This window comes from Tauraco erythrolophus, chromosome 2 (assembly GCF_009769465.1).
Source record: "Tauraco erythrolophus isolate bTauEry1 chromosome 2, bTauEry1.pri, whole genome shotgun sequence".
Lineage (NCBI taxonomy): Eukaryota > Metazoa > Chordata > Aves > Musophagiformes > Musophagidae > Tauraco > Tauraco erythrolophus.
This window is the reverse complement of record NC_141466.1, coordinates 9,653,575-9,663,310: the sequence shown is the minus strand read 5'-3', so window position 1 is coordinate 9,663,310 and position 9,736 is coordinate 9,653,575.

The following is a 9,736-nucleotide window of genomic DNA, read 5'->3' as shown; positions in this document are numbered from 1 at the left end:
GTGACCTGAAGCCCTGAATGTGAGCTTGTACAGAGGACAGGTGGGCCCTGGAAGTGAGAGGAGTCTGTGGTTAAAAACTTTCACTGGCACTTCACATACAGCATGAAAGGACAGAAAAACCTCCATCTCCAGCAGCACCTAACTGTTTGCACAACTAGGCGAGGGAAAAAAGGGCTGGGGGGTGGGGGGGTTACTTTGCTAACCATTAAGCACAGAAATTATAAAATGCTATCTAGGGAGCACAGTGCCTCCTGTCTTGATGTACCCTGACATAAACTGTCAGGCTGCTACACAGTCAGAGCCCAGACACTTTCCTTTACCTGAATTCCATAAGAGAATTGATGTGCTTTTGTGAAGGAGGATCTACTCCAGCAAGGATGCTGGCTGCACAGCTTAAAAGAAAAATATTTAAAAGGTAAAGAAAAGCAGAGCTTCCCACAGGTGGCCATCATATCCTTTGAGTAGCACAGTACAGGCAAGGTGTTAGAAGAGAACAGAAAGTTCTTAGAGCTGAATTGACGTGGCTGAAGAAAATTTACATATATATATATATATATATTTTATTATTAATACAGCATTCAAAGGCAAATTCCACAGGGATTTGGAGGCTCTTTAACTCCCTTTACTGTGTGCTACATAATGTAATAGCGCAAAGGAGCTGGCCAACACTCTTGACCCTACAAACAACATCCAGAATGCTAATCATGGCAGAAGCCTCAAAGCACAAACCCTGTACATTGCAGAAGGGAGAAGATAAGCAATCAAGGCACAGCTCGGAGATGAGAAACAATAGCAATTCCTCAGGGGCCCCAGGGCTCTGCTGAGGCTGGGCTAGACACAAAGCTTGGTTCCAGAGCAATCCAACAGTGTCAGCACCAGCAAATTCTCTGGCTCAACTTGTCTGAGACCAAAAAATTCTGATAAGCAGCACCTGTGTGCCGCAACAGCTCTACGCCTATCCGGATGCTAGAAACCTGAGGTGCTCAGAGACCGTTCTTCAGCTGAATGGAAGCAACAATGCATGAAGTCACCACTACTGAAGCCCCTCCAGTCATCAATAAGCCACAGACTCAGCATGGTGGAGGAAAAGAAGAAACTGAATAGATCTGCTGGCATAGATAGCTGGATATCACATAAAACAAAATGCCGACGGAAGTCAATCCAGAGGTAAGAGGTTTCCCAGACATCTGTCTGCATGACTGTCATGTATATGATTGTCTGTCCTGTGGCCAGGTGACATGTGGCACACAGACAAAAAAAACCCTGTCTCTTTGACCAGGATGGGAGGAACCTGGGGACAGAGAGATGCACTGTTTGACCAAGATGAGAGGAACTCAGGGATGGAGAGATGCCCTGATGACACTGCCAATGACCCTTGTGCTTTCCTTCCTCCATGCTGGAGCTGATGTAGCAAGAAGTCTCATGGTGGGAGATGACAAAGTTAATGAAAACAGAGTGATTTCCTAAATGAGGTCAGGACAGTGATCCTAGCTGTCAGGAGAGGGGCAGGCCATAGCATGAACTATCACTGAAACCATTCATTGTCTGTGATGTTAGGGATCCTTGCGCACTGACTGGCCTCAAGGGTTAAAAATAGGTGACCTCATAAGCTGTGAAGAAAGATGTGAGGGGAGAGGATCTGTTTTTATTGTCTACCTACATAAGAGATTAGATGACTAGGTAGGGAGTTAAAGACCATAACATCAGTAGTGGTGTTCTCTGAAAAGCTCCTATCGTTGCAGTGGTACAGAAGTGTTATAGGAGGTGTGGATCCAATAGCATCTGAGGAAACTTCTGGAACATGGAAAAGAGAGAAATTTGTACAAGAAACACGTTCTTCACCTAAGCCAATACAGAACCATGTTGTACCACTTTTAAAGTTGTAGGAGAATTTTAAATCAAAGCCAGATGCAGAAGAGGATGTTGTTCAGAAATACATGTCGCCTACAGAAAGGCTCCATCATTTCAAATAAAGGCAGGTGAAAGAGTGAAGCAGAAGAGTTGTCATTTAACAGGAGAGTAAAAATTAAAAAATAAAGATGATTAGAAGTCGTAACATATACACACATACCTCCCTTGATTTGATTAAGAATATTACTATGACGGATATATAAAAAGCCTTAGAGGTGGGGACTGATATGCTGCAGAACACAGTAATAGATAAAAATTTATAGGACCAATAATTAATGCATAAATGGAGTGACCAAAGAAGAGACCACAACCAAAAAAATAAATTAATTTTCTGTGTCTATATTATCTCTTTAGGATTTACAGGAATGACTCTGGAGGAACTCTTTAACTGAATTTCAGTAGAAAGTTTTAACATAATTGAGAAAATTAACACTAGCTAGTTACCAGCACCAGATGGTCTTCACTCACAAATTAAACAGAATTCAAGTATGACACAGCTGAATTGTTAACTGTAGTAACCCATTACTTAAGATATCTTAACACGGTTCCTTTAAAAAGTCATGACTCATTAACCGATTGGAGTTTTTGAGGAAGTTCATGTAAGTATGTGAATAAGGAAGACCCAAAAAACTAAAAATAGGCATCAAAAGTCTTAATTAAGTTGCTATGGGGAAAAGGAAAAAAAAAAAATGGTGCTCACATGGATAACCAAGTTTAAAAGATGAGAAAGAAAAGGCAGGAACGCACACTGTCATTGCAGCAGGTCACCAGTGTAGCACTTGGGCCCATGCTGTTCAACATCTGATCTTGAGGTGGGGGTGAATAAATGAAGTGATAAGGTTGGTTGCTAATACTGAATTACTGAAGGTTTTAAAGAAACAAACTGCAGGGGGCTCGAGACAGACCTCATGACACTGGTGACCTCATGACTGATTGATAAAAAAAAAATGACAGACGAAACTCAATCTTAAAGTAACAATATGAGAAAAAGTCCCAACTGCATTCACAGTGATTGAATCTGAATCGTCAGCTATGCCTTCTGAAATTACATAGATGAATATTATTTCTGGCCTTTTCCTCTTTACACACTGTAGATGGAGCACACTGGCAGACAAAAACATCATACAGGGTAGACCTTTACCTTTTGTCTCTGTCTTACTAACTGCTTGAATATTGCTAAAGGGCTTTATGAAAGAGTAGGAGGGCTAAAATTACCTACAAGTAAAGGTAGAGACAAATGAAGAATAGGCACTGTAATCAGTATTGCCTACACTCAGCATTTCTTAATGAAATCTTTAGGAAATTATTTTGTAACCTCTCACATCTCACCAGTATGCAGACTTGTGAGACAGCGCCTAATAGACAGCCCTGGGATACCAATCCTGCCATCATAAGCGTATCTAATTAAGCAGTTTAGTTGTACTGTTTATACGCTATTTAGTTTTTCCTAGAACCAAACAAGTGTTTTTAGAATTTACTGTGCCACAGCCACAGGTGTCTTGGCAGAAAAAACACACTGTTCTTTCCTAGCTTTATGAACAGTGTGTCACTGGCTTAGAAGTACTTCAGTACTAGCTCGATTCCTCTTGCAACAATCCAAGGAGATTTGATGTAAGCAACTTGGAAATTCTTTGGAAAAACTGAAGAGCTGAGTATTGTAATCCTACGTATTCTATATATACACCCCAACATTTTCACGCTGTGGTTATACAGAAAAATTATTCTAATCACACTGAGTTTTCAGTACAATTTTCATTATTCCCAACAGCAGCAGCATTCAAAATTACCCAATTAAAAAATTAAAAAAAAAAAGGCAGGAGAGAGAAACCCGCGCTATTCTCAAACTGCCTTTGAGTGCTGGAAACATCACCTGCAGGAGAACATCTCATTCCAGAGTGGCTGAGGACACAGATATTCACTTCTTTTGACTCTTCCTGGAAGACCTCTGGGGTAACAGTTCTGCATGGACAGAAACATTTGGTCTACAGACTTGACTGTCCTGTTTTCTCAATTTGGAAGGAACTGGAATAAATAAGAATCCTCTTCCGAATACTCCATTTCGTGTTCACACACTGGCCCATCACTGTTATCTTAACAATCCTTTTTTTATAAACCAGAATAATTCTCTCACATTTCCCTCTATCACCTAGCCAAGGCAAAAACATAACAAAAATCAGAATAACCTTCTGGCAGAGATCTACAGAAAATCAAAATACACTATCTTGGTAGAAAAAGTTGAACTACTGAAAAGGTTTTTGCATAGTATGTTTTCTGATCCACTTTTTGCAAAAACATACCTGAACTCCTAACCATGGCAGAATTGTCTGTGCTCTCAGTGCTAAACCCAATGAGAAGAAAATCTTTTTTTTCTTTTGTTCACAATGGCACATTAAAAGCACCAGCAGATATTTTTGTCAAGACTCCAAGACTTCACGATAAGTTTTCACACTTATCATGCCCTACAAAATACTGCTTATTTCAAGAGCAAGTGTTTTCAACAAAATCAGCATTGCAGATGGATGTCACCTGGCTGCATCCCAAGATTTTACAGTCACAGAAGCAAAACTGCACTTAGGATGGGACCGACACACAGGATGGGAAGCAGACCAGGATACTCAGATGGGCACCTCTCAGCTCTGTCTCTCCTGATACACAAAGCCCCACGCTGAGAGCCTCAACACCATTTCACCTGCTCGGGCTCTGATTACTGCTGAAAGAAACCCCTTTCATGCAGGCGGAACCAGATTTATGAACACAGACAGCTTCTGGCAGGCTAGAGCAGAGGAGGAGCATCCAGAAAAAGGGCTTGGGAGCTCATTTGCCTTATAAGTTACAAAGCATGATGTGGGAGCATACTAGAATATAATTAAGACAACTAAATTAGGTTAGACATACTAAGTTTCAGACTAATCCAAAATCAGAAGGCAAGATTTAAATCAAACAACTCTTCTCAGATTAGGGGAAAAAAGTGAGTAAGTAAGAAACCAGTTCCCAGTTGCTAATATAACGCAGCCCAGAATTTGGAACCTCTGTCCAGGCTTGAACATTTCCAAGCAATTCCGTGTTCCCTTGTTTATTCTGGGTCATTTGGAGTGAGTCATACATCTGCATGTTGATAACCCGCAAGGGACACTCCAGTAACTCAGGCAAGCTTGCCATTTTCTGCTGTGCAAAGCTCGCAATTTCACCGTGTCCAGACAACCGGACACTGAAGTTGTACCTGACTGATGCACCATCTCACAAAAATGAGTTATGTACGGTGTGACGAGCCGCAGGTGTGAGAAAAATACCTTACATTACATACACTAATTCAGAAAGTTGAAAAGCTCTCAGTGCAGCGGATGGGATGGACGACATGCAAGCAGACAGGAACGCAGAAGTGACCACTAGTATAGATCCGATATATATAGTTAGAGCACTGGATGGTATTTCGAATTCTCGCTTTCTCCAAAAGATACTGTTTTTTTTTTTAAAAAAAGAAGGCATTATCAGACGTGTGTGCTCTGCTTCGCCACTCTCACCTTCAGCAGCCCCGCGTTTTGCAGGGAGGAGAGCTCACCGCGTGGCCCCAGCGGCGCAGAGCTCCGCGGCCGGGCTGGGCGGCGGGAGCGCGGTGGGGCACGGTACGGTACGGTACGGTACAGCACAGCAGAGCACGGCACGGTACGGTACAGCACAGCAGAGCACGGCACGGCACGGTACGGTACAGCACAGCAGAGCACGGCACGGTACGGTACGGTACGGCACGGTACAGCACAGCAGAGCACGGCGCGGCACCGCCACCTGCCGCCGCCCCGGCAGCCACAGGAGAAAGAGAGAAAGGAGGAAGCGCAGCTCACCGCAGCTCCGCTCACCGTGGAGCCAGGGCGCGAAGTTCTGGGTGCCCGCGGCAGCCGACAGGGATTTCAGGCAGAGAGGGCGGCTTTCAGCCAAGCAGCTGAAGAGGTGCGTGCTGTAGGACTGATCCTCCACTTCTCCCAAACGGGTTATGCGCTACACCAGGCAGCAAACACACAGTCATGTAATAACCAGGTAGCAGTTACACCGCTCAGAAGACACAAGAAATCCCGTGGGAAAGAAGCCCAGAACCAACTGACCCGCAGGACTTGATCCAGTGATGTAGCAGGTGAGGAGACGGCTCACGGGGACTGAGCCAGCTAAACCCAAACCCAGGTGTTTTCAGGAGTAATGCATCATGGAGACGGAACGGTAACACAGAGGGCAAAGCTCAGTTGGCAGGCAACACATGGAGACTTCAGCTCTCACTCTGAATGAGCGTTACTGGTTTTACAGTGCCACAAGACAAATAAAGGATCCTTTCAGTTATCCGAAAAGGGAGTAAGCAAGGAGTGGTAACATCTGCAGGGATTTTGAACCAACACCACCTCCATATGATTCAGAACAGAGATCTAAATGGCAAGTTATACTCCTACTACAGGTTAAAACCTGCATGCGAAGGCTGTCCTTTGATACTGACCAATTTTAGATCTGATCCTTGTCCAGGGTGAAGGCAATTCCCAACACCCCTCCAAGCAGAGAGAGTAGATGTACTGCTACCCACCTCCCAGCCCATGTGAACACCATTAACTGCAGACACAGCTCAGGCCGGAAGGTGCTCAATCAGGTGCTCAGTCCATAGGGAGGAGCCCTACTAACCAGAAGTTGTGGAGAAGCTGCATCACAAAAGCCAGCTCAGGAGAACAACTAACAGCAGCTTGAGCCACAATCACCACATCAAGTCAGCAAAGATTCAGAAGTCAGAAGGCAACACAAGCAAGTGCTTTCACTGGCATCCAAATGCCTGACACCAGTTCCCGATGACCGGTTGAGCTCCAAGCGCAGTTGCCCTCCGCTGTCGGAGCATGTGTACGTTCCCCCTCCCGCATCTGTTCTGGTGCCTGAATAAAGGCTGAGTTCATGCTGTCATCCTCCCTTTGATCAAAGCACTCGAACTGCCTCTGTCTCCCTTCCAGTTGCCTGGTTTTATGAAGCTCGTAGAAACTTAATTATTTTTGAGACGCTCCCTCCCCCCGCTCCATTTGCCAAAAGTGATGGAAGTCTGCCAACAGATTCAGAAGTAATTAGGGGAGGACACACACAAGCAGCAAGATTACTCCAGACACCTTTCCTTTGCAAACTAGGCTAAAACCCACAGTATTGTATTTATTAAAACAGTCCCCTGAAGTCAGATTCATCATTGTTGTACTTCTGTTATTGGCAATACGGCAGATTTTTAAAACAATTTTTGGAGGATTATATTTGGTTTCTACAAATCAGATTGGTTTCACCCCTTCCAGCCGCAGGCCAGCCATCTACAAACACTTTTCCCATCTGTTAAATGGAGATAAGTACTCACCTGCCGCAGATGTGGTCTGTGTGCAAACACAAACACTGGTCTGAAGATCTTGTAAGCATCGCTCTACATAAAAAATAATCATTACATATATATTGCTCTAAGATTAGCGCACACACATTTTATTCTTTTTGAATGGCTGCTTTAAAAATAGAAGCACAATAGAGGTCTAAGCCTCAAGATATATTTAGGTGTCATACAGGTGAAATCATTCATTTAGCAAATTTTTCACCAGGTTAGCTTTCTGCTGCAATTTAACTCTTAATACTTAGTAAAAGAGCATATTGGACAGTTCCATTGCTTTTAAGAGGAATATTGAACAAAGAAATAAGGGGCTGGAAAAAGTTTCAAGGAGGCCTTTCTCAAACATTTCCTGCTCCGTTGGTGTTCACTGGATAAAAATGCATCTCCTTACCCCTTGAATTCATCTCAGTCATGCCACAGCCTACTGAAAGGCAGGAAGGAAGCTGAGCCCATGCTTCCACCCATCCAGACCCATTCATCTTCCTGCTCCCTACCGCTTTTGTGACACCTCACCAGCACACTCACACACACCACGCGTTCACCTGCAACGCGAGAACACCACCACTGCTGGGGCAGCTGGTTCAGATGTTCTCTTCACACCCGTGGATATCTAGGGAGGGCAAGTCCGGGAGGCTATGGAAAATGAGCGTGAGAAAGGCGTCAACACCCCACGCAAGCATTGCGGACCCTCTCAACCACCCCCCAAATATACATTGGAGGATGATTTTTGAGCACAAGACCATCTTTACATGCTCTGCAACATCCAGGCAGCAGTACGAGGGGCTACTGCCTGCTTCCCCACTCTTTCCTTTCTCTCATCCCAGTCCTGCAGCGCGGGCAGAGCGGCGGGGATGCGTCCGGCGCAGCCTTGGCTGCGCCGGACGCATCCCCGCCGCTCTGCCCGCATAGGGTTGCACACTAAGTGTTAAATCAATTAATCTGTCAGCTGGGTGAAAAAAACCTGTGGATGTATTTCCCAAGTTGTCAGCTAAATAATGACGGGCTGCCAAATTGCCCCGAATAAGCGACTCGAGCGGCGTTGTCTTCTTAATTATAAAAGATTCTTATCAGCTTACCTGAATGCGTTTTGGACTTCCCTCTTGTGCTCTAATTTAATTCTTTAATTATGAGGAATTAAAAGCCAGTATTTTCAATAAATGCTGAGAGGGTTGCTGTTCCCTCGCATATACTCAGAGTTATATTATGGATTTAGCTACGGTGCGCTGTGATTGCGGTGAAGTTTCGAACTTCTACACGGTACTTCCTTTTCCAGCAGGCATTGATGTTGCAAGACTTTTCTAACTTATCAGTGTCCCTTTTCACACACCAAACTACCCACAAAGATACAAAGTGTGAAACTAAAAAATAATCACTGCTTAGAGACAATTGTGTATGTTTTGCATACGAATGGAAGAATTCAAATGAGAAAAGAAGTCAGAAAAAACAACATTTAATTATAAAAGAGTTTTTTAAATTAAAAAAGATAATGGCACTAAACCAGAAACAAAGTTATTTAAGAGATCATAGCCACAGGGCGGTTGTAATTTTATGCTGAAACTGTACATCTGTTCCTATCATCATCTGCACTTTGCTTCTGATTAAAATAACATCTAGAGTTCCAGTAACAAGTAATCTTTTACAGAACTATAATGTATTATGAAAACACACATCATTTTTGTATTACATGACAAAAAAACCTTTATATTTATTACATTAGATTCATAAATATTTACCCTAAGCATTGCACTGGTTTTCTACTCTACTCCTTACATTTAAAGAACAGGGAGTGTGGTTTGTTCTGCTGACAAAAGTGATTTGTCTTACAGGGTTCACCCATAGTGGCACAGTGCTATACCATGTCAGGGTACCCAACTAGACGAGCATAGGGGCAGCACAGTCACATTAGAACAATTTCCTCTGTTATTCATCCTGCTTTTGAGAATCCTTCAGAGCCTCCTTTCCATGTGAAGACACCCTTTGACTTCAAGAAATAATAAATATTTACTCCCCCAAAATTGTTCGTATGCTGTGGATAACTATCAGCAGATGTGTAATTTTTATATGACCTTTCAGAGTTCTGTTTCATTGCTTACATATAAAATGGAGAGTTCCAGTGGTTACTTTGGGAACAACACAGTCAGGGCCTGTATCCAAAGCTCAGCAGAAAGGCCCTTTATTCCTTTAATCGGCTTTGATCAAGTCCAAAAAAATGTAATTCAATCCTTGATTGTATGTAGAATATTCCCTATGAGGTCAATACAATTCTGCATGTGCATTGAAAGAAAAATATTTCATTCCAAGGATATAATTTCACAGTAGTTATTTCAGGTAGTCAGCACACAGGTTAAGCACTTAAGCACGGCTGAGCTAGTTTACAAATAAATTGTAAAGTGGTAGGCAAGTTAGTGAGCCCAAAGTGTTGCTGTGGGACTGGGGCTCTGGAGCTTC